Here is a 24,899-nt window from a genome sequence, read left to right as displayed (position 1 = left end):
ATTGGACCCCAAAAGTTGTTGTCCAATTTCTCCTGAGTGCACTGATACCCCATATGTGGGGGGGAACCACCGTTTGAGCGCATGGCAGAGCTCGGAAGGGAAGGAGCATCATTTGGAATGCAGACTTAGATGGATTGGTCTGCAGGCGTCACATTGCGTTTGCAGAGCACCATATATACCTAAACAGTAGAAACCCCCCACAAGTGACCGCATATTGGAAACTAGACCCCCCAAGGAACTTATCTAGATGTGTTGTGAGAACTTTGAACCCCCAACTGTTTCACTACAGTTTATATCGCAGAGCCGTGAAAATAGAAAATCCTTTTTTTCCCACAAAAATTATTTTTTAGCCCCCACTTTTGTATTTTCCCAAGGGGAACAGGAGAAATTGGACCCCAAAAGTTGTTGTACAATTTGTCCTGAGTACGCTGATACCCCATATGTTGGGGTAAACCCCTGTTTGGGCACACGGGAGAGCTCGGAAGGGAAGTAGCACTGTTTTACTTTTTCAAAGCAGAATTGGCTGGAATTGAGATCGGACGCCATGTCACGTTTGGAGAGCCCCTGATGTGCCTAAACAGTGGAAACCCCCCAATTATAACTGAAACCCTAATCCAAACACACCCCTAACCCTAATCCCAACGGTAACCCTAACCACACCTCTAACCCAGACACACCCCTAACCCTAATCCCAACCCTATTCCCAACCGTAAATGTAATCCAAACCCTAACCCTAACTTTAGCCCCAACCCTAACTGTAGCCTTAACCCTAGCCCTAACCCTAGCCCCAACCCTAACCCTAGCCCCAACCCTAGCCCCAACCCTAGCCCCAATCCTAGCCCCAACCCTGACCCTAGCCCTAACCCTAATGGGAGAATGGAAATAAATACATTTTTTACATTTTTTAATTTTTCTCTAACTAAGGGGATGATGAAGGGGGGTTTGATTTACTTTTATAGTGAGTTTTTTAGCGGATTTTTATGATTGGCAGCCGTCACACACTGAAAGACACTTTTTATTGCAAAAAATATTTTTTGCGTTACCACATTTTGAGAGCTATAATTTTTCCATATTTTGGTCCACAGAGTCATGTGAGGTCTTGTTTTTTGCGGGACGAGTTGAAGTTTTTATTTGTATCATTTTCGGGCACGTGACATTTTTTGATCGCTTTTTATTCCGATTTTTGTGAGGCAGAATGACCAAAAACCAGCTATTCATGAATTTCTTTTGGGGGAGGCGTTTATACCGTTCTGCGTTTGGTAAAATGGATAAAGCAGTTTTATTCTTCGGGTCAGTACGATTACAGCAATACCTCATTTATATCATTTTTTTATGTTTTGGCGCTTTTATACGATAAAAACTATTTTATAGAAAAAATAATTATTTTTGCATCGCTTTATTCTGAGGACTATAACTTTTTTATTTTTTTGCTCATGATGCTGTATGGCAGCTTGTTTTTTGTGGGACAGGATGACGCTTTCAGCGGTGCCATGGTTATTTATATCTGTCTTTTTAATCGCGCGTTATTCCACTTTTTGTTCGGTGGTATGATAATAAAGCGTTGTTTTTTGCCTCGTTTTTTTTTTTTCTTACGGTGTTTACTGAAGGGGTTAACTAGTGATATAGTTTTATAGGTGGGGTCGTTACGGACGTGGCAATATAAATATGTGTACTTTTATTGTTTGTTTTTTTTTATTTAGATAAAGAAATTAATTTATGGGAATAATATTTTTTTTTTTTCATTATTTAGGAATTTTTTTTTTTTTTTTTTACATGTAACATGATCTGAATATACTGTATAATCAATACTCTATCTTATTTGCCACTCAAGTGTGACTTTGTGACTGTTCAAGGCCAAAATATGGCACCATGGTGGCAAATTAAATCAACTATAAATTAGATATTGGGATCTTGTGGTCTTCTCTTCCATTGTGATGTATGTAAAGTAATAGCTCCTAATGGTTTTGCGTTCTTATTGTTTTAGCCCCTTAATGACCGCCAATACGTCTTTTAACTGACCTGAGATATAAGAGAATAGCCTCCCCATACAGATGACAATCCAGCATCTGTTGGTTGTACACTATAGCTGACAACTTGCTGTATCAGCCACGATCAGTATTTGCGCCTTCTAAATCTGTTTAACCCCTTAGATGCTGCTGTCAATAGTGACTACATCATTATAAATGGTTAACAGAGCGTGGGGGCTTCTTCTTTATCCCAATTGGTGCCCTCAGATCATGATTTTGTTGTCCTGATGTTTGCGATGGCAATTCATGACCAAATAGCGGCCTTAGAGTCTGCCGGCTATAGTAATCTGTTTAGAAGTTAGCAACATTTAGGTGGTAAAAATACACATTTTCATTTCTGTCATGCCATTTTGCATTAATTCCTGTAAAGCACCTGAAGGGTTAATAAACTACCTGACAGCAGTTTTCAATATGTTTAGGGGTGCTGTTAATAAAATGGTATCACGTTTGGGGGTTTCCCAATATATGGGACCCCTAAAGTCACTTTAAACATGGATAAGTCCCTAAAAAAATAAATGTGGTAAATTTCTTTGAAAAAATGAAAAATTGCTGCTACATTTTTAAACCTCCTAAAATGCTAACAAAATAAAATAACATTTTACAAATGGTGCTGATGTAAAGCAGACATGAGGGAAATGTTATTTATTAATGGTTTGCTGTTGTATGACTATCTGGATTAAAGGGATAATCATTCAAATTTAGAAAATTGCTAATTTTTTAACATTTTTCTCAAATTTTTTATATTTTTTATAAATAAACACAAAAAATGTTGAACTAAATTTACCATTATCATAAAGTATAATGTGTCACGAAAAAACAATCTCAAAATCACTGGGATTTGTTGAAGCGTTGCAGAGTTATTACCACATAAAGTGACACTGGTCAGATTTCAAAAATTTGGCTCGGTCACTAAGGGGTTAGTTGAACGTTCACATAACAGTGGGGAGTACAAAAAAAATCTCAGCTTTGCTTCATCTGTGTTTTTGGAGTACATCCTACTATATAATTGTCTAAGGGTCACTTCCGTCTTTCTGTCTGACATTCATTGGTCGCGGCTTCTGTCTGTCATGGAATCCAAGTCGCTGATATACTCACCGTTATATACTCACCGTCCGTCGGCCCCTGGATCCAGAACAGGTCTTTCCCGCTCCTCGCAACGCTCCGGTAACCGCTCCATGCATTGCAATCTCGCGAGATGATGACGTAGCGGTCTCGCGAGACCGCTACGTCATCATCTCGCGAGACCGCAATGCAGTCTTGCAGACGACATACCGGCCCCGGGGGGCTCTGTACCATGTGGCCGTTGTGTTGCGTGCCCGAACATGGACAGATGTGACAAATTCTTAAACTCTAATGGGTCCAAAGAATATACCATCAGGAGACGCATTACATGCACCTCCCGATATGTAATTTACTACGCTACCTGCCCGTGCGGATTGATTTATGTCGGGATGACCACCAGGCAGCTGAAGGTCAGAATCAGGGAGCATGTCCTAGGGATCGAGGCAGCTGCTACTCAGAACGATACATCTTTATTGAAGACCATCCCTAGGCATTTCTTAGCCCTACATCAAAGTAATATCTCGCTTCTTAGGGTCCGCGGTATTGACATACTGAATGTCAATATCCGCGGGGGGAATTTATTTAAGCGCCTTGGCCAATTAGAGACACGCTGGATTTGGCTGTTAAATACAGTTTGCCCATCAGGCTTGAACGAGAATATTAGTTATGCCCCTTATCTGTAGTCGTCGCACTGCTGCGCCTTGTCTTGCCTCTCCGCATCTTGTTTTTATTTTTGGTTTTAACACTTTTTTGTTCTCTGTTATTTAGGATCCGTAGTTTCATATATCATTACCCTGAATATTGGTGGCTCGTTTTATACCGGCAGTGTGAAGAAAGAAGTATGGCACTACAAGTGGACATGATAAATTCTACAGAAACTTGTACCCTTGGGCACAATTAAATTGGATGCCCATACTTTGTTGTACTTATATTCTGTATTGTTCCTACATGCCTTTTCTTGTTGTGACTATGTTGCCAGTATTATACCTTACCATTAGGTGTGTTATGACTAATGTTGTGTTTATTTGATATTATATGGCTTGGGTTGTATCGGGGGCATTGTAATTGGCATGTTATATGTATTCCACCAATTAGGACTTTTTTTATTTTTTTTACTTTTTTTTCCTTTTTTTTTTTTTTTTTCCGCTTTTGCATAGGTTCTTTAGCATGAGGAGGTTTTTTTCGTGTCTATTAGGCCACTTCTCAGCAATATGCATTCGTTTAGATATCGGCGATGTACTTTTTTTTTTTTTTTATGTACCTTAGATAGTCCTTGATCTGTGGTGTGCCATTCACTCTGGCGGCCGTATTTGCGCCCTTGCACCTTTTTCTGACGTCCGTCTGTTTTCTCCATGTCCTTGCCCTTCTCTCTGCCCACTTCACTAATGGCCGCTGCTTACTCTTTGGTTACGTGCGCATGCGCCGCTCCCTTCTTGCCGCCCCGGCCAATAGTCATGCACTTCCGGATGACGTGGGGCCCCACGTGCTTCCGGTTTTGCTGGCTGGACGCTGGGGGCGGACGGAGGTGCGCTGCATGGCGCGATGTTTACTACGGTCCGCTATAAATGACCGGTCCTTGCCCATTTGACACCATGCGCCCCCTGAGGAAGGTACATCTACCAAAACGCGCGTCGGGGTGTCTCGGTGTTCCCCACGCTGGTCCGGACCCATTGCAGCAGGTAATATGCACAGTGGACCACTGTGTCCACATGCCTCTGTTTACATTCCCATATACTACCTATGACAATATCTAGCCTTTTATGGCAGCACTATTTAGCCTCTTATGGCAGCACTGCTGATAACTGTATGAGCAGTAGGTGGTTGGTATGAGGCGATGTGTACTTTACTACGCTAGCTGGGTGGTTCTGGGCCGTTGCTGGGGTCACCGTACCTTGGGTGACTGCTTCTTTATGTTGCCTGTGGCATGTATTTTGTCATCTGCTGGTCCCATTTGCACTATTTGTTTGGTTTTCTGTATGTAATTTTAAATTGTTTTGTAATAAAGATACTTTTAGTGGATTCAGTGACTGCAATCTTCTTTGGTTGTTCTAATGCAGACCGGAGCGCACGAGGAGCGTCGGTAACCGCTTTGATCTGGGGGGGCCAAAGGAAGGTGAGTATATAACTATTTTTTATTTTATTTTTTTTAACAGGGATATGATGCCCACATTGCTATATACATGGGTTGTGCAATATACTACATGGGCTGTGCAATATATTACGTGGCGTGGGCTGCGCAATATACAACGTGGGCTGCGCAACATACTACGTGGACTATGCAATATACAACGTGTGCTGCGCAACATACTACGTGGGCTGCGCAACATACTACGTGGGCTGCGCAACATACTACGTGGGCTGCGCAACATACTACGTGGGCTGCGCAATATACTACGTGGGCTGCGCAATATATTATGTGGGCTGCGCAATGTACTATGTGGTCTGCGCAATATACTACGTAGGCTGCGCAATGTACTACGTGGGGTGCGCAATGTACTACGTGGGCTGCGCAATGTACTACATGGGCTGCGCAATGTACTACGTCGGCTGCGCAATGTACTGCGTGGGCTGCGCAATGTACTACGTCGGCTGTGCAATGTACTGCGTGGGCTGCGCAATGTACTGCGTGGGCTGCGCAATGTACTACGTGGGCTGCGCAATGTACTACGTGGGCTGCGCAATATACTACGTGGGCTGCGCAATGTACTGCGTGGGCTGCGCAATATACTACGTGGGCTGCGCAATATACTACATGGGCTGCGCAATGTACTACGTGGGCTGCACAATATACTACGTGGGCTGCGCAATGTACTGCGTGGGCTGCGCAATATACTACGTGGGCTGCGCAATGTACTGCGTGGGCTGCGCAATGTACTGCGTGGGCTGCGCAATGTACTGCGTGAGCTGTGCAATGTACTGCGAGGGCTGTGCAATGTACTACGTGGGCTGCGCAATATACTACGTGGGCTGCGCAATGCACTGCGTGGGCTGCGAAATGTACTGCGTGGGCTGCGCAATGTACTGCATGAGCTGCGTAATGTACTGTGTGGGCTGTGCAATGTACTGCGTGGGCTGCGCAATGTACTACGTGGGCTGTGCAATATACTACGTGGGCTGCGCAATGTACTGCGTGGGCTGCGCAATATACTACGTGGGCTGCGCAATGTACTGCGTGGGCTGCGCAATGTACTGCGTGGGCTGCGCAATGTACTGCGTGAGCTGTGCAATGTACTGCGAGGGCTGTGCAATGTACTACGTGGGCTGCGCAATATACTACGTGGGCTGCGCAATGCACTGCGTGGGCTGCGAAATGTACTGCGTGGGCTGCGCAATGTACTGCATGAGCTGCGTAATGTACTGTGTGGGCTGTGCAATGTACTGCGTGGGCTGCGCAATGTACTACGTGGGCTGTGCAATATACTACGTGGGCTGCTCAATGTACTACGTGGGCTGCGCAATGTACTACGTGGGCTGCGCAATGTACTGCGTGGCAGCACAATGTATTGCGTCGGCTGCGCAATGTACTGCGTGGGCTGCGCAATGTACTGCGTGGGCTGCGCAATGTACTGCGTGGGCTGCGCAGGCTGCGCAATGTACTGCGCGGGCTGCGCAATGTACTGCGTGGGCTGCGCAATGTTCTGCGTGGGCTGCGCAATGTACTGCGTGAGCTGCACAATGTACTGCGTGGGCTGTGCAATATACTACGTGGCTGTGCTATATACTACGCATACATATTCTAGAATACCCGATGCATTAGAATCGGGCTACCATCTAGTCTTATATAAATATTAAAAAAGTGACAAAAATGTTCAAGGTGTATTAAACAATAGCAACTTTATTAAGATTTGATTAGAATTGCTGCTAAGTCTTAAAACACTTTATAAAGTGTCTTAAGGGGATATAAAAGATGTTAGGAAACATATCTGCACAATTGCCTACTAGAGAATATGTCCTTGTATGTGATCATTGGATTTCAATTGCAACACCTCATTATAAATGATGAGGAAATCTGCTCAGTGGCTGCCAAGTCTTCTAAGCATCTACCAAGGAGATTGGTGGAATTCAAGGCTTTTCAGTGGAATGTCTCAGACCGTAAGTGAGATGAGACATTGTGTGTGCATGTGTGTGAGACACCGGCATACAAGGTGTTAGACTTGGCAATCATGTCATACAATGGCACAAAGAAAACATCAAACTCTCAAGAAGCCATTTCAGTTTGCTGCTTTTTCACGGAACTGATAGAGAGTAATATCTGGTTTCTGAAAGTAATTATGTTTATGTAAAATTGTCCCAGGCCCTTGTTTTCACAGAGCCTCCTATTATAGTCTACATATTAGGAGTCTTAGGACATGTCAAACTGTATATTGATGTTTCCTCACAAGTCTTGGGGTCATAGTTTAAGTCAGAAAGTCAAATGTATAACATATCTAATATTTTCATAACGTTTGCAAAGCTGTATATCATAGTCACCCCTTGTGAAAGGTTTTAATGCTTTTTAGGCCTGTTATTACTACTGTTAACAGCTACCAAGGTGATCACTGTACAAATATTGTTTACTTGTACGTATACCATAAGTTACTATATACGCTTCATAGACTTACTTTTCCAGCATCCAGCAATGTATATTTTTCTGCCATCTATTGCTTAAAGAATATCAACATTTTTATTCTCTTAATATATTGCAGTCATCATATTATATTGCACTGTGTATTTACAACTGTTCATTTTGCCTTTCTACCCAGCTAATTCTTCTGTTTTCCATTACATCTCTGATATCACGTGATGAATTCTTCTAAGCTCTATGTAGAAATAGGAAGTCTCATTTTCTCATTTACCTGCATGAGTCATCAATGTAAAAGTCTCTGGCAAGGGGAGGAGTGGAACAGCTGGGTCAGGAGTTGAAGAGGGGGATGCCTCAATCAGGGACAAGAGACATCCTGTTTCTGCATAGAGTTGAAAAAAGAATTACCTAACTAGGTAGAAAAGGCAAAATGAGCAATTGTAAGTACACATTGCTATATAATAATAATAATATTTTTTTTATTTATATAGCGCCAACATATTCCGCAGCACTTTACAATTAACCCCTTTCTGCCATTGGACGTACTATTCCATCCATGTGGGGTGGGCCTTACTTCCCAAGGACGGAATAGTACGTCCAGCGCGATCGGCCGCGCTCACGGGGGGAGCGCGGCCGATCGCGGCCGGGTGTCAGCTGCCTATCGCAGCTGACATCGGCACTGTGTGCCAGGAGCGGTCACGGACCACCCCCGGCACATTAACCCCCGGCACACCGCGATCAAACATGATCGCGGTGTGCCGGCTGTATAGGGAAGCATCGCGCAGGGAGGGGGCTCCCTGCGGGCTTCCCTGAGACCCCCACAGCAACGCGATGTGATCGCGTTGCTGCGAGGGTCTCTTACCTTTCTCCCGGCAGCAGCCCCGGATCCAAAATGGCCGCAGCATCCGGGTCCTGCAGGGAGAGAGGTGGCTTACCAAGTGCCTGCTCAAAGCAGGCGCTTGGTAAGCCTGCAGTGCTGTAAGTCAGATTGCTGATCTGACAGAGTGCTGTGCAAACTGTCAGATCAGCGATCTGTGATGTCCCCCCCGGGACAAAGTAAAAAAGTAAAAAAATTTCCACATGTGTAAAAAAAAAAAAAAAAAAATTCCTAAATAAATAAAGAAAACAAATATATTATTCCCATGAATACATTTCTTTATCTAAATAAAAAAAACAATAAAAAACAATAAAAGTACACATATTTAGTATCGCCGCATCCGTAACGACCCAACCTATAAAACTCCCACCAGTTAACCCCTTCAGTAAACACCGTAGGAAAAAAAAACGAGGCAAAAAACAACGCTTTATTATCATACCGCCGAACAAAAAGTGGAATAACACTATACAGTTATCATCAGCAAAAAAATGAAAAAGTTATAGTCCTCAGAATAAAGCGATGCAAAAATAATAATTTTTTCTATAAAATAGTTTTTATCGTATAAAAGCGCCAAAACATAAAAAAATTATATAAATGAGGTATCGCTGTAATCGTACTGACCCGAAGAATAAAACTGCTTTATCAATTTTACCAAACGCGGAATGGTATAAACGCCTCCCCCAAAAGAAATTCATGAATAGCTGGTTTTTGGTCATTCTGCCTCACAAAAATTGGAATAAAAAGCGATAAAAAAATGTCATGTGCCCGAAAATGTTACAAATAAAAATGTCAACTCGTCCCGCAAAAAGACCTCACATGACTCTGTGGACTCAAATATGGAAAAATTATAGCTCTCAAAATGTGGTAACGCAAAAAATATTTTTTGCAATAAAAAGCGTCTTTCAGTGTGTAACGGCTCCCAATCATAAAAATCCGCTAAAAAACCCGCTATAAAAGTAAATCAAACCCCCCTTCATCACCCCCTTAGTTAGGGAAAAATTAAAAAAATGTATTTATTTCCATTTTCCGGTTAGGGCTAGGGTTAGGGCTAGGGTTAGGGTTGAGGCTAGGGTTAAGGCTACAGTTAGGGTTGGGGCTAAAGTTAGGGTTAGGCAGGGCCGGACTGGCCATCTGGCAATTCTGGCAAATGCCAGAAGGGCCTGTCTGGTCATGGGCTGCCTTGTGTGCTATGTTGTTAACAGAATCGGCGTTCTCAAGACATCCATATTGTTAAGAGATGAGATGGAGCACTAAGTCGCTGACTCCATCACATGCCACAGCAGGCCACGGGTATCATTAGAAATATTGGTCTTGTAGAAAATCTTCCTTTCCTCCATCCAGGGTAATATTAGTAATATATCCCATCTGGTTCATCGGGACGGGGACAACATGGGCCTGTGTGATTTCAAATGCCAGGGCTGAATTTCAGCCCCAGTCCGTACCTGGGGTTAGGGTTGGGGCTAAAGTTACGGTTAGGGTTTGGATTACATTTACGGTTGGGAATAGGGTTGGGATTAGGGTTAGGGGTGTGTCTGGGTTAGAGGTGTGGTTAGGGTTACCATTGGGATTAGGGTTAGGGGCGTGTTTGGATTAGGGTTTCAGTTATAATTGGGGGGTTTCCACTGTTTAGGCACATCAGGGGCTCTCCAAACGCGACATGGCGTCCGATCTCAATTCCAGCCAATTCTGCGTTGAAAAAGTAAAACAGTGCTCCTTCCCTTCCGAGCTCTCCCGTGTGCCCAAACAGGGGTTTACCCCAACATATGGGGTATCAGCGTACTCAGGACAAATTGTACAACAACTTTTGGGGTCCAATTTCTCCTGTTACCCTTGGTAAAATAAAACAAATTGGAGCTGAAATAATTTTTTTGTGAAAAAAAGTTAAATGTTCATTTTTATTTAAACCTTCCAAAAATTCCTGTGAAACACCTGAAGGGTTAATAAGCTTCTTGAATGTGGTTTTGAGCACCTTGAGGGGTGCAGTTTTTAGAATGGTATCACACTTGGGTATTTTCTATCATATAGACCCCTCAAAATGACTTCAAATGTGATGTGGTCCCTAAAAAAAAATGGTGTTGCAAAAATGAGAAATTGCTGGTCAACTTTTAACCCTTATAACTCCCTAACAAAAAAAAATGTGGGTTCCAAAATTGTTCTGATGTAAAGTAGACATGTGGGAAATGTTACTTATTAAGTATTTTGTGTGACATCTCTCTGTGATTTAACCCCTTTACCCCCAAGGGTGGTTTGCACGTTATGGACCGGGCCAATTTTTACAATTCTGACCACTGTCCCTTTATGAGGTTATAACTCTGGAACGCTTCAACGGATCCCGGTGATTCTGACATTGTTTTCTCGTAACATATTGTACTTCATGATAGTGGTAAAATTTCTTTGATATTACTTGCGTTTATTTGTGAAAAAAATGGAAATATGGCGAAAATTTTTAAAATGTCGCAATTTTCCAACTTTGAATTTTTATGCAATGAAATCACAGAGATATGTCACACAAAATACTTAATAAGTAACATTTCCCACATGTCTACTTTACATCAGCACAATTTTGGAACCAAAATTTTTTTTTGTTAGGGAGTTATAAGGGATAAAAGTTGACCAGCAATTTCTCATTTTTACAACAAAATTTAGAAAACCATTTTTTTAGGGACCACCTCACATTTGAAGTCATTTTGAGGGGTCTATATGGCAGAAAATACCCAAAAGTGACACCATTCTAAAAACTGCACCCCTCAAGGTGCGCAAAACCATATTCAAGAAGTTGATTAACCCTTCAGGTGTTTCACAGCAGCAGAAGCAACATGGAAGGAAAAAATTAACATTTTACTTTTTAGTCACAAAAATGATCTTTCAGCAATAATTCTTTTAATTTCCCAAGGGTAAAAAGATGAAATGGACCTCAAAAGTTGTTGTCCAATTTGTTCTGAGTACGCTGATACCCCACATGTGAGGGGGAACCATTTTTTGGGCGCACGGCAGGGCTCAGAAGAAAAGGAGCGCCGTTTGACATTTTCAATCTAAAATCGGCTGGAATTGAGATCGGACGCCATGTCGCGTTTGGCGAGCCCCTGATGTGCCTAAACAGTGGAAAACCACCACAAGTAACCCCATTTTGGAAACTAGACCCCCTAAGGAACTTATATAGATGTGTCGTGAGCACTTTTATCCCCCAAGTGCTTCACGAAAGTTTATAATGCCCGGGCGTGAAAATAAAAAATCCTATTTTTTCCACAAACATGATCGTTTAGTCCCCAATTTTTTATTTTCTCAAGGGTAAAAGGAGAAATTGGACCACAAAAGTTGTTGTCCAATTTGTCCTGACTCTGAGTACGCTGATACCCCATATGTAGGGGGGAACCACTGTTTGGGCGCATGGCAGGGCTCAGAAGGAAAGGAGCGCCGTTTGACATTTTCAAGCTAAAATTGGCTGGAATTGAGATCGGTCGCCATGTCGCGTTTGGCAAGCCCCTGATGTGCCTAAACAGTGGAAAACCCCCACAAGTGACCCCATTTTGGAAACTAGACCCCCTAAGGAACTTATCTAGATGTGTCGTGAGCACTTTTATCCCCCAAATGCTTCACGAAAGTTTATAACGCCTGGGCGTTAAAATAAAAAATCCTATTTTTTCCACAAACATGATTGTTTAGTCCCCAAGTTTTATTTTCTCAAGGGTAAAAGGAGAAATTGGACCCCAAAAGTTGTTGTCCAATTTGTCCTGAGTACGCTGATACCCCATATGTAGGGGGGAACCACTGTTTGGGCGCATGGCAGGGCTCAGAAGGAAAGGAGCGCCGTTTGACATTTTCAAGCTAAAATTGGCTGGAATTGAGATCGGTCGTCATGTCGCGTTTGGCAAGCCCCTGATGTGCCTAAACAGTGGAAAACCCCCACAAGTGACCCCGTTTTGGAAACTAGACCCCCTAAGGAACTTATCTAGATGTGTCGTGAGCACTTTTATCCCCCAAGTGCTTCACGAAAGTTTATAACGCCCGGGCGTGAAAATAAAAAATCCTATTTTTTCCACAAACATGATCGTTCAGTCCCCAAGTTTTTTATTTTCTCAAGGGTAAAAGGAGAAATTGGACCCCAAAAGTTGTTGTCCACTTTGTCCTGAGTACGCTGTTACCCCATATGTAGGGGGGAACCACTGTTTGGACGCATGGCAGGGCTCAGAAGGAAAGGAGCGCCGTTTGACATTTTCAAGCTAAAATTGGCTGGAATTGAGATCAGACGCCGTGTCGCGTTTGGCAAGCCCCTGATGTGCCTAAACAGTGGAAAACCCCCACAATTGACCCCATTTTGGAAACTAGACCCCCTAAGGAACTTATCTAGATGTGTCGTGAGCACTTTTATCCCCCAAGTGCTTCACGAAAGTTTATAATGCCCGGGCGTGAAAATAAAAAATCCTATTTTTTCCACAAACATGATCGTTTAGTCCCCAATTTCTTATTTTCTCAAGGGTAAAAGGAGAAATTGGACCTCACACGTTCTTGTCCAATGTGTCCTGAGTACGCTGATACCCGATATGTGGGGGGGAACCACTGTTTGGGCGCATGGCAGGGCTCAGAAGGAAAGGAGCACCGTTTGACATTTTCAATTTAAAATTGGCTGGAATTGAGATCGGACGCCATGTCGTGTTTGGCGAGCCCCTGATGTGCCTAAACAGTGGAAAACCCCCACAAGTGACCCCATTATGGAAACTAAACCCCCTAAGGAACTTATTTAGATGTGTCGTGAGCACTTTTATCCCCCTAGTGCTTCACGAAAGTTTATAACGCCTGGGCGTGAAAATAAAAAATCCTATTTTTTCCACAAACATGATCGTTTAGTCCCCAATTTTTTATTTTCTCAAGGGTAAAAGGAGAAATTGGACCCCAAAAGTTGTTGTCCAATTTGTCCTGAGTACGCTGATACCCCATATGTAGGGGGGAACCACTGTTTGGGCGCATGGCAGGGCTCAGAAGGAAAGGAGCGCTGTTTGACATTTTCAAGCTAAAATTGGCTGGAATTGAGATCGGACGCCATGTCGCGTTTGGCAAGCCCCTGATGTGCCTAAACAGTGGAAAACCCCCACAAGTGACCCCCTTTTGGAAACTAGACCCCCTAAGGAACTTATCTAGATGTGTCATGAGCACTTTTATCCTCCAAGTGCTTCACGAAAGTTTATAATGCCCGGGCGTGAAAATAAAAAAATCCTATTTTTTCCACAAACATCATCGTTTAGTCCCCAATTTTTTATTTTCTCAAGAGTAAAAGGAGAAATTGGACCCCAAAAGTTGTTGTCCAATTTGTCCTGAGTACGCTGATACCCCATATGTAGGGGGGAACCACTGTTTGGGCGCATGGCAGGGCTCAGAAGGAAAGGAGCGCCGTTTGACATTTTCAAGCTAAAATTGGCTGGAATTGAGATCGGACGCCATGTCGCGTTTGGCAAGCCCCTGATGTACCTAAACAGTGGAAAACCCCCACAAGTGACCCCATTTTGGAAACTAGACCCCCTAAGGAACTTATCTAGATGTGTCGTGAGCAGTTTTGTCCCCCAAGTGCTTCACGAAAGTTTATAATGCCCGGGCGTGAAAAAAAAACCCTATTTTTTCCCACAAAAATGATCATTTAGTCCCCAATTTTTAATTTTTCCAAGTGTAACAGGAGAAATTGGACCCCAAAAGTTGTTGTCCAATTTGTCCTGAGTACGCTGATACCCCACATGTGGGAGAAAACTACTGTTTGGGTACACTTCGGGGCTCGGAAGGGAAGTAGTGACGTTTTGAAAAGCAGACTTTGATGGAATGGTACGCGGACATCATGTTCTGTTTGCAGAGCCCCTGATGTGCCTGAACAGTAGAAATCCCCCACAAGTGACCCCATTTTGGAAACTAGACCTAATTTGGAACTTATCTAGGTGTGTGGTGACAATTTTGAACCCCCAAGTGTTTCACTTAAATTTATAACGCCCGGGCGTGAAAATAAAATATCCTATTTTTTCCTACAAAAATGATCATTTAGTCCCCAATTTTTAATTTTCCCAAGTGTAACAGGAGAAATTGGACCCCAAAAGTTGTTGTCCAATTTGTCCTGAATACGGTGATACCCCACATGTGGGAAAAAATACTGTTTGGGCACACGTCGGGGCTCGGAAGGGATGTGACGTTTTGGAAAGCAGACTTTGATGGAATGGTCTGCAGGCGTCATGTTCCGTTTGCAGAGCCCCTGATGTGCCCAAACATTAAAAAAAAAAACACAAGTGACATTTTGTAAACTAGACCCCCAATGAACTTACATAGATGTGCCCCCTTTTTGGAACTAATCTACTGTTTCCTGTAAAGTAAATTAGTAGTGCATGGAGGTGTGGTACAATCTGAAGCAATCCTTCATACACAGGCCAGGTTTTTCGGGGCAGGTGTCGCATTGATAAATGGTGTCCTTGCGTATTCCTCTTTTGTAACACACTCGGCACCTTTTTTGCGACTTACCTCTTTTTGCAGTTTGCGGGACCTCCCCCGGGAAATGCTGACCTGGTACGATACAAGCACCTTCAGTTCCGGAAGTACTGGGGCCAGCTCCTTCCCTCGTGCCAAATAACAGGGCCTTAACCACTACCTCCTGGAACTGAAGGTACGACGTATCGCTGTGGCGTGCATATCGTGACAGCAGGAAAGCGTTGAGCATTGCCATTTGTACGATGTGCACGGACAGCTTTTTGTACCACACCTTGGCCTTCCTCAAAGCACTGTATGGTTGGAGGAGTTGATCGGAGAGATCAACGCCCCCATGTTTTTGTTGTACCCCAGTACACAGTCCGGTTTGCAGACCTGTGTAGAGGTACCCCGTACAGTGCTGAGGGCACTGCCATCACCGTGTATGGTGGTCAAGAGAAGGACATCCCTCTTGTCCTTGTACTTGACCACCAGTAGGTGGTCGCTACATTGGGCTCTGCTCTCACCTTTTCTGAGCATCTGCCCAAGTAGCGTCTTTGGGAGGCCTCTCTGATTTTTGCGGACAGTACCGCAGGCTGCGGTACCTCGCGCAGAGAGGGATTTGTAGAGTGGGATGCTGGAATAAAAGTTATCAGTGTAGAGGTGATAACCTCTATCCAGCAGTGGGTGCACCAAATCCCACACTATTTTCCCACTCACTCCCAGGACAGGGGGACACTCAGGCGGTTCAATCCTGCTTTCCTTCCCCTCGTAGACTCTAAAGCTGTAGGTGTACCCTGAGGTACTCTCACACAGCTTGTAGAGATTGATTCCGTACCTGGCCCTCTTGCTGGGCAGGTATTGACGGAATCCGAGCCGCCCCTTAAATGAACCAAGGACTCATCCACGCAGATGTCCCTTTTGGGCACGTACACTTCACCGAACTTTTTGTTGAAGTGTTCGATGACAGGCCGAACTTTGAACAGACGGTCAAAGTTGGGGTCATCTCGTGCGGGACACTGTGCATTATCGGAATAATGCAGGAACTTATGGATGGCCTCAAAACGCGTTCGGACCATGACCATTCGGAACACTGGAGTGTTGAATAAAATATCAACACTCCAATATTGCCGAACTTCTGGCTTCTTCAGGAGCCCCATATGAAGCATCAGGCCCCAAAACTGCATCATCTCAACTGCGTCTACAGGAGACCAGTTAGAATATGATGAACCGGTGTTTTGCTCCAAAAATTGACGAGCGTACAAATTAGTTTGCTCCACCATGAGGTTAACAAAATCCTCAGAGAAAAAGACTTTGAAAAAGTCTATTTCTGTGAGGCCGGTGGTGTCAAACCTGATTCCTGATTCTGCCACAAAATCAGAAATCAGTGGCTCGTAATTTTCGGGGGGCGAGGTCCATACGGGGTCCGAAGAGGGGCGCGCTGGTTCATCTTCAGGAGTGGGCATTGCCTCATCTTCATCTTCATGAATGATGGGCACTTCTTCTGTCCTGCGGCGTCTGCGTGGCGGTTCCGCAGGGCCGGAGGAGGAAGATGAGGAGGGGGAAAAGGATGAGGAAGAGGATGAGGAAGAATCAGAAAAATAAAGAAAAGTGGGATCCTCTCCCTCGCTATCAGTGTCGGAGGCAAGGAAAGCATATGCCTCCTCCGCTGAATAGCGCTGTTGGGACGAACGGGACATTTTTTTGTCAGTATGGTGCTTTTGTGTACTTTATTGGTAACTACAGTTAGGGCCAGAAATATTTGGACAATGACACAAGTTTTGTTATTTTAGCTGTTTACAAAAACATGTTCAGAAATACAATTATATATATAATATGGGCTGAAAGTGCACACTCCCAGCTGCAATATGATAGTTTCCACATCCAAATCGGAGAAAGGGTTTAGGAATCATAGCTCTGTAATGCATAGCGTCCTCTTTTTCAAGGGACCAAAAGTAATTGGACAATGGACTCTAAGGGCTGCAATTAACTCTGAAGGCGTCTCCCTCGTTAACCTGTAATCAATGAAGTAGTTAAAAGGTCAGGGGTGGATTCCAGGTGTGTGGTTTTGCATTTGGAAGCTGTTGCTGTGAGCAGACAACATGCGGTCAAAGGAACTCTCAATTGAGGTGAAGCAGAACATCCTGAGGCTGAAAAAAAAGAAAAAAATCCATCAGAGAGATAGCAGACATGCTTGGAGTAGCAAAATCAACAGTTGGGTACATTCTGAGAAAAAAGGAATTGACTGGTGAGCTTGGGAACTCAAAAAGGCCTGGGCGTCCACGGATGACAACAGTGGTGGATGATCGCCGCATACTTAATTTGGTGAAGAAGAACCCGTTCACAACATCAACTGAAGTCCAGAACACTCTCAGTGAAGTAGGTGTATCTGTCTCTAAGTCAACAGTAAAGAGAAGACTCCATGACAGTAACTACAAAGGGTTCACATCTAGATGCAAACCATTCATCAATACCAAAAATAGACAGGCCAGAGTTAAATTTGCAGAAAAACACCTCAAGAAGCCAGCTCAGTTCTGGAAAAGTATTCTATGGACAGATGAGACAAAGATCAACCTGTACCAGAATGATGGGAAGAAAAAAGTTTGGAGAAGAAAGGGAACGGCACATGATCCAAGGCACACCACATCCTCTGTAAAACATGGTGGAGGCAACGTGATGGCATGGGCATGCATGGCTTTCAATGGCACTGGGTCACTTGTGTTTATTGATGACATAAGAGCAGAAAAGAGTAGCCGGATGAATTCTGAAGTGTACCGGGATATACTTTCAGCCCAGATTCAGCCAAATGCTGCAAAGTTGATTGGACGGCGCTTCATAGTACAGATGGACAATGACCCCAAGCATACAGCCAAAGCTACCCAGGAGTTCATGAGTGCCAAAAAGTGGAACATTCTGCAATGGCCAAGTCAATCTCCAGATCTAAACCCAATTGAGCATGCATTTCACTTGCTCAAATCCAGACTTAAGACGGAAAGACCCACAAACAAGCAAGACCTGAAGGCTGTAGCTGTAAAGGCCTGGCAAAGCATTAAGAAGGAGGAAACCCAGCGTTTGGTGATGTCCATGGGTTCCAGACTTAAGGCAGTGATTGCCTCCAAAGGATTTGCAACAAAATATTGAAAATAAAAATATTTTGTTTGGGTTATGTTTATTTGTCCAATTACTTTTGACCTCCTAAAATGTGGAGTGTTTGTAAAGAAATGTGTACAATTCCTACATTTTCTATCAGATATTTTTGTTCAACCCTTCAAATTAAACGTTACAATCTGCACTTGAATTCTGTTGTAGAGGTTTCATTTCAAATCCAATGTGGTGGCATGCAGAGCCCAACTCGCGAAAATTGTGTCACTGTCCAAATATTTCTGGCCCTAACTGTATGTGTACGTGTGGGGGGATAGTGTTTGGTGCAAACTATTCTAAATAGAAAAAGCTAAAGGAAAAAAAAAGCAAAGGGGAGAAAAAAATACCTGTGAAAGGAAAAGTCTAAAACAGCAGGCCCTAGCTCTGATAAGTGAACCGCGCCACTTATCAAATTTCGGCGCCTGCTGGGTGTACAAACGGGGATGTGGAAAAAACGTCAGGCACGAGAGCTCTGATAAGTGACACGGTTCACTTATCAGAGTTCGGCGGCTGCTGGGTGTGCGAACGGGGATGTGAAAAGGGAAGGCACAGATTAGACGCGGCGGCAGGGGGAGCGCAAGGGGATGGGGGAAAAAAAAAAAGAAAAGGCACGGATTAGACGCAGCGGCTGGAGGAGCGCACGGAGATGGGGAAAAAAAAAAAAGAAAAGGGAAGGCACAGATTAGACGCGGCGGCAGGGGGAGCGCAAGGGGATGGGGGGAAAAAAAAAAGAAAAGGCACGGATTAGACGCAGCGGCTGGAGGAGCGCACAGAGATGGGGGGAAAAGAAAAGGGAAGGCACAGATTAGACGCGGTGGCTGGAGGAGCGCACGGAGATGGGGAAAAAAAAAAGAAAAGGGAAGGCACAGATTAGATGCGGTGGTTGGGGGAGCGCAAGGGGATGGGGGGGAAAAAAAGAGAAAAGGCACGGATTAGACGCAGCGGCTGGAGGAGCGCACGGAGATGGGGAAAAAAAAAGAAAAGGGAAGGCACAGATTACACGCGGCTTGGTGGAGCGCAAGGGGATGGGGAAAAAAAAAAGAAAAGGCACGGATTAGACGCAGCGGCTGGGGGAGCGCACGGGGATGGGAAAAAAAAGAAAAAGAAAAGGGAAGGCACAGATTAAACGCGGCGGCTGGGAGAGCGCAAGGGGATGGGGAAAAAAAAAGGCACGGATTAGACGCAGCGGCTGGAGGAGCGCACGGAGATGGGGAAAAAAAAAAAGAAAAGGGAAGGCACAGATTACACGCGGCGGCTGGGGGAGCGCAAGGGGATGGGGGGGAAAAATAAGAAAAGGCACGGATTAGACGCAGCGGCTGGAGGAGCGCACGGAGATGGGGAAAAAAAAGAAAAGGGAAGGCACAGATTAAACGAGGCGGCTGGGGGAGCGCAAGGGGATGGGGGAAAAAAAAAAAGAAAAGGCACGGATTAGACGCAGCGGCTGGGGGAGCGCACGGAGATGGGAAAAAAAAAAGAAAAGGGAAGGCACAGATTAGACGCGGCGGTTGGGAGAGCGCAAGGGGATTGGGGAAAAAAAGGCACGGATTAGATGCAGCGGCTGGGGGAGCGCACGGAGATGGGAAAAAAAAAAAAAAGAAAAGGGAAGGCACAAATTAAACGCGGCGGCTGGGGGAGCGCAAGGGGATGGGGGGGGGAAAAAAAAAAAGGAAAGACACGGATTAGACGCAGCGGCTGGGGGAGCGCACGGGGATGGGGAAAAAAAGAAAAAAAAAGAAAAGGGAAGGCACAGATTACACGCGGCGGCTGGGGGAGCACAAGGGGATGGGGGAAAAAAAAAAGAAAAGGCACGGATTAGACGCAGCGGCTGGGGGAGCGCACGGGGATGGAGAAAAAAAAAAGAAAAGGGAAGGCACAGATTACACGCGGCGGCTGGGGGAGCGCACGGGGATGGGGAAAAAAAAGTGAGCACGAGTGTTGATAGGTGAACTGCGTCACCAATCAACGCTCGGCGGCGCTAAGGGGGTGAAAAAAAAGCGAGCACGAGTGTTGATAGGTGAACTGCGTCACCAATCAACGCTCGGCGGCTGCTAAATTTGGGCACGGATACGGCGCAAGGAGGGGGGATGGGAGAAGGGGGGATGGGAGAAGGGGGGATGAATAGAGATCGGGCCGGGATCGGGGTATCAACACTTACGGTTTGTAGTCTCTCTTCTTTCTTCTCTCTTCTTTCTTTAGCAAGAATTGTGGTGTCACAGGCTACTGTGGCACCACAAGTCTCAGCACAGGAGGGGATCTCGCAGCGTGACCGCTCTGAAGGAATCCTCACCAAGTGTGAGGATTCCTTCAGAGCAGTTACACAGGTCAGGGGCAGGTGAGACAAGTCACAGAGCAGTCACACCGCTGCTGTGACCTGTGATTGGTGGGATCGATGATCACATCGATCCCACCAATCAAAGAAGGCCCTGGTGACGCTGGTGTTGCTATGCACCAGCCTATGATCGGAGCTCACAGCTCCGATCATAGGCAGGTCACCAGCAGGTCACCAGTAGGTGACTGGCAGGTGACCGGCAGGTCACCATCAGGGCACAGCGCGGTCACACCGCTGCTGTGCCCTGTGATTGGCGCGATCGACGATCACATCGATCGCGCCAATCAGACTGGAAGGATCCCGATCCGGAGGCAGGGAACACGGGGCTGCAGAGCTCGCAGGTAGGCAGGACACAGCGGCGGTAACAGCGGCGGTAACACCGCCGCTGTGTCCTGCGATTGGCGCGATCGATGTGATCGTCGATCGCGCCAATCAGAGTTGAATGCTCCGGAGCCATGGCAGGGGATCCGGAGCCATGGCCCCGGGCTGCAGAGCGTGCAGGTACAGGCAGGGCACAGAGCGGTAACACCGCCGCTGTGCCCTGCGATTGGCGCGATCGATCGATCTCGATCGCGCCAATCCTGGGGGGGTTTGGGCCCATGCCTGGCATTGTACATCGGTACTCGATCCTAGGCTGGGACCTCACTGTTTCAGCCAAATTGATTGGCTGAAACAATGAGAAAGGCTGCGATTGGCTGCTCAGAATTGAGCAGCCAATCACAGCGATCGGGAGGCCGGGGGGGCGGCGACAGGCCCTAGGATGCCGACACCATCTTCCTGCAGGTAAGATGGCGTCGGAATTTTAATGCGATCACTGCGACTTAAGTCGCAGTGTCGCATTAAAGGGCATGACGTACTATTCCGTCCTTGGGAAGTAAAGCCCACCCCACATGGACGGAATAGTACGTCTAATGGCAGAAAGGGGTTAAGGGCATAAAAATTCAAATTTGGAAAATTGCTAAATTTTCAAAATTTTCGCCAAATTTCCGTTTTTTTTTTTTCACAAATAAACACAGGTGATATCAAAGAAATTTTACCACTATCATGAAGTACAATATGTCACAAGAAAACAGTGTCAGAATCACTGGGATCCGTTGAAGCATTCCAGAGTTATAACCTCATAAAGGGACAGTGGTCAGAATTGTAAAAATTGGCCCGATCATTAACGTGCAAACCACCCTTGGGGGTAAAGGGGTTAAGCGGAGACATGTACAAACAATAAATTCGGTACGAGTTAAGACAATTTAAACAGTGACATTAGGAGTGAGGTCCCTTCTCGCAAGCTTACAATCTACAAGGAAATGGGGGGACACAATAGGTGAAAAGTGCTTGTTATTTCAGGTCTGGCAATTATAATAAATAGGGATTTTCATACAAAGCTGCATGATCCGGTCATCAGCCCGATGCCCGCTGCTTACCTGTGAATACAGACATGTGGCACATCTTTCCAGACCGCAGCATATGTATTTATCTTGCTGAGATTTGAGTGCAGAATCACCTGCGTTCAAAAGCCGGCAGCTCTTTGGATGCAGTGGACATGTGCTGCGTCCAAAGCGCTGCCGATTACTGACCGTGGGAACGTACCCTTATACTTTTCTTTTGATTATTCCTCTCCTGGTTTTGGCTTACAAATACTGATGTGAAATACTGACCAAAATACTGCCATGTGAACGTAGCCTTAGGCCTGTTTCACACGTCAGTGTCTCCGGTACGTGAGGTGACAGTTTCTTCACGTACCGGAGACACTAACACACGTAGACACATAAAAATCAATGCATCTGTGCAGATGTCATTGATTTTTTGCGGACCGTGTCTCCGTGTGCCAAACAGGGAGACATGTCAGTGTTCGTGGGAGCGCACATATTACACGGACCCATTAAAGTCAATGGGTCTGTGTAAAACACGTACGGCACACGGACGTTGTCCGTGTGCAGTCCGTGTGCCGTGCAGGAGACAGCGCTACATTAAGCGCTGTCCCCCCCACTGGTGCTGAAGCCGCGATTCATATGTTCCCTGCAGCAGCGTTTGCTGCAGAGAAGATATGAATAATAGTGTTTAAAATAAAGATCTATGTGCTCATTTACAGTAATCAATATGCGGCTCCACCTCCCATAGGGGTGGAGACGCATATTCATTACTGTAATCGGTGGCCCCACGTGACCGCATACAGGAGAAGATGCGGCCAGAACAGGAAGCAGCGACAGCCAACGAGGGAGCTTAGTGAGTATTTTCAGAACAGCGGGGGGGGGGGGGGGAGGGCGCACAGATGCTGGTACGTGTGGTACCCAGCACGGTGCGTGTGGTACCCAGTGGGCACACGTGTGCCGCACGTGTGCCGCACGTGTGCCACAGAAACGTAGGGGCACACGGACACAAATAATTCCGGTACCGATTTATTCCGATACCGGAATTATCTGGACGTGTGAAACCGGCCTTAGGCAGAGTCTGATACCAAACCTGTACTAAAGAAAAGAAATGACTGGCCATGCTCAGGTTTATTCAATTTAATTTTTTCTGGCAAGTGCTTTAACCCCTTTACCCCCAAGGGTGGTTTGCACGTTAGTGACCGGGCCAATTTTCACATTTCTGACCACTGTCCCTTTATGAGGTTATAACTCTGGAACGCTTTAACGGATCCCGGTAATTCTGACACTGTTTTCTCGTGACATATTGTAATTCATGATAGTGGTAAAATTTCTTTGATATTACCTGTGTTTATTTGTGAAAAAAAACGAAATTTGGCGAAAATTTTGAAAATTTCGCAATTTTCCAAATTTGAATTTTTATGCCCTTAAATCACAGAGATATATCACACAAAATACTTAATATGTAACATTTTCCACATGTCTACTTTACATCAGCACAATTTTGGAACCAAAATTGTTTTTTGTTAGGAAGTTATAAGGGTTTAAAGTTGACCAGCAATTTCTCATTTTTACAGCACAATGTTTTTTGGGGACCACATCACATTTGAAGTCATTTTGAGGAGTCTATATGATAGAAAATAATCAAGTGTGACACCATTCTAAAAACTACACCCCTCAAGGGGCTCAAAACCATATTCAAGAAGTTTATTAACCCTTCAGGTGTTTCAGGAATTTTTGGAATGTTTAAAAGAAATTAACATTTAACTTTTTTTCACACAAAATTTACTTCAGCTCCAATTTGTTTTATTTTGCAAAGGGTAACAGGAGAAAATGGACCCCAAAAGTTGTTGTACAATTTGTCCTGAGTGCACCAATACCCCATATGTGGGGGTAAACCACTGTTTGCGCGCATGGCAGAGCTCGGAAGGGAAGGAGCGCCATTTGACTTTTTCGATGCAAAATTGACTGGAATTGATATGGGACGCCATAATGTGTTTGGAGAGCCCTTGATGTGCCTAAACATTGAAACCCCCCACAAGTGACACCATTTTGGAAACTAGACCCCCTAAGGAACTTATCTAGATGTGTGGTGAGCACTTTAACCCACCAAGTGCTTCACAGAAGTTTATAATGCAGAGCCGTAAAAATGAAAAATCATATTTTTTCACAAAAATTATCTTTTCGCCCCCAATTTTTTATTTTCCCAAGGGTAAGAGAAGAAATTGGACACCAAAAGTTGTTGGGCAATTTGTCCTGAGTACGCTGATACCCCATATGTGGAGGTAAACCACTGTTTGGGCCATGGCAGAGCTCGGAAGGGAAGGAGCGCCGTTTGAGTTTTCAATGCAAAAGTGACTGGAATTAAGATGGGACACCATGTTGCATTTGGAGAGCCCCTGATGTGCTTAAACAGTGGAAACCCCCAATTCTAACTGAAACCCTAACCCCAAAACATCCCTAACCCTAATCTCAACCACACCCCTAACCCTAATCCCAACCCAAACCACACCCCTAACCCTAATCCCAACCATAACCCTAACCACACCCTTAACCCTGACACACCCAAAACCCTAATCCCAACTGTAAATGTAATCCAAACCCTAACCCTAGCCCCAGCCATAACCCTAACCCTAGCCCTAACCCTAGCCCTAACCCTAAACCTAACCCTAGCCCTAACACTAATGGGAAAATGGAAATAAATACATTTTTTAAATTTTTCCCTTACTAAGGGGGTGATGAAGGGGGATTAATTTACTATTTATAGCGGATTTTCTACCAGATATTTAGGATTGGCAGCTGTCACACACTAAAAGACGCTTTTTATTGCAAAAAATATTTTTTGCGTTACCACATTTTGAGAGCTATAATTTTTCCATATTTTGGTCCACAGAGTCATGTGAGGTCTTGTTTTTTGCGGGATGAGTTGACGTTTTTATTGGTAACATTTTCAGGCACGTGACATTTTTTGATCGCTTTTTATTCTGATTTTTGTGAGGCAGAATGACCAAAAACCAGCTATTCATTAATTTCTTTTTTGGGGGGGGGGCGTTTATACCATTCCGTGTTTTGTAAAATGGATAAAGCAGTTTTATTCTTCTGGTCA

This window comes from Ranitomeya imitator, chromosome 6, assembly GCF_032444005.1.
Source record: "Ranitomeya imitator isolate aRanImi1 chromosome 6, aRanImi1.pri, whole genome shotgun sequence".
Classification (NCBI taxonomy): Eukaryota; Metazoa; Chordata; class Amphibia; order Anura; family Dendrobatidae; genus Ranitomeya; species Ranitomeya imitator.
The sequence above is the reverse complement of the archived record's forward strand: the minus strand, read 5'-3'. Positions refer to the sequence as shown.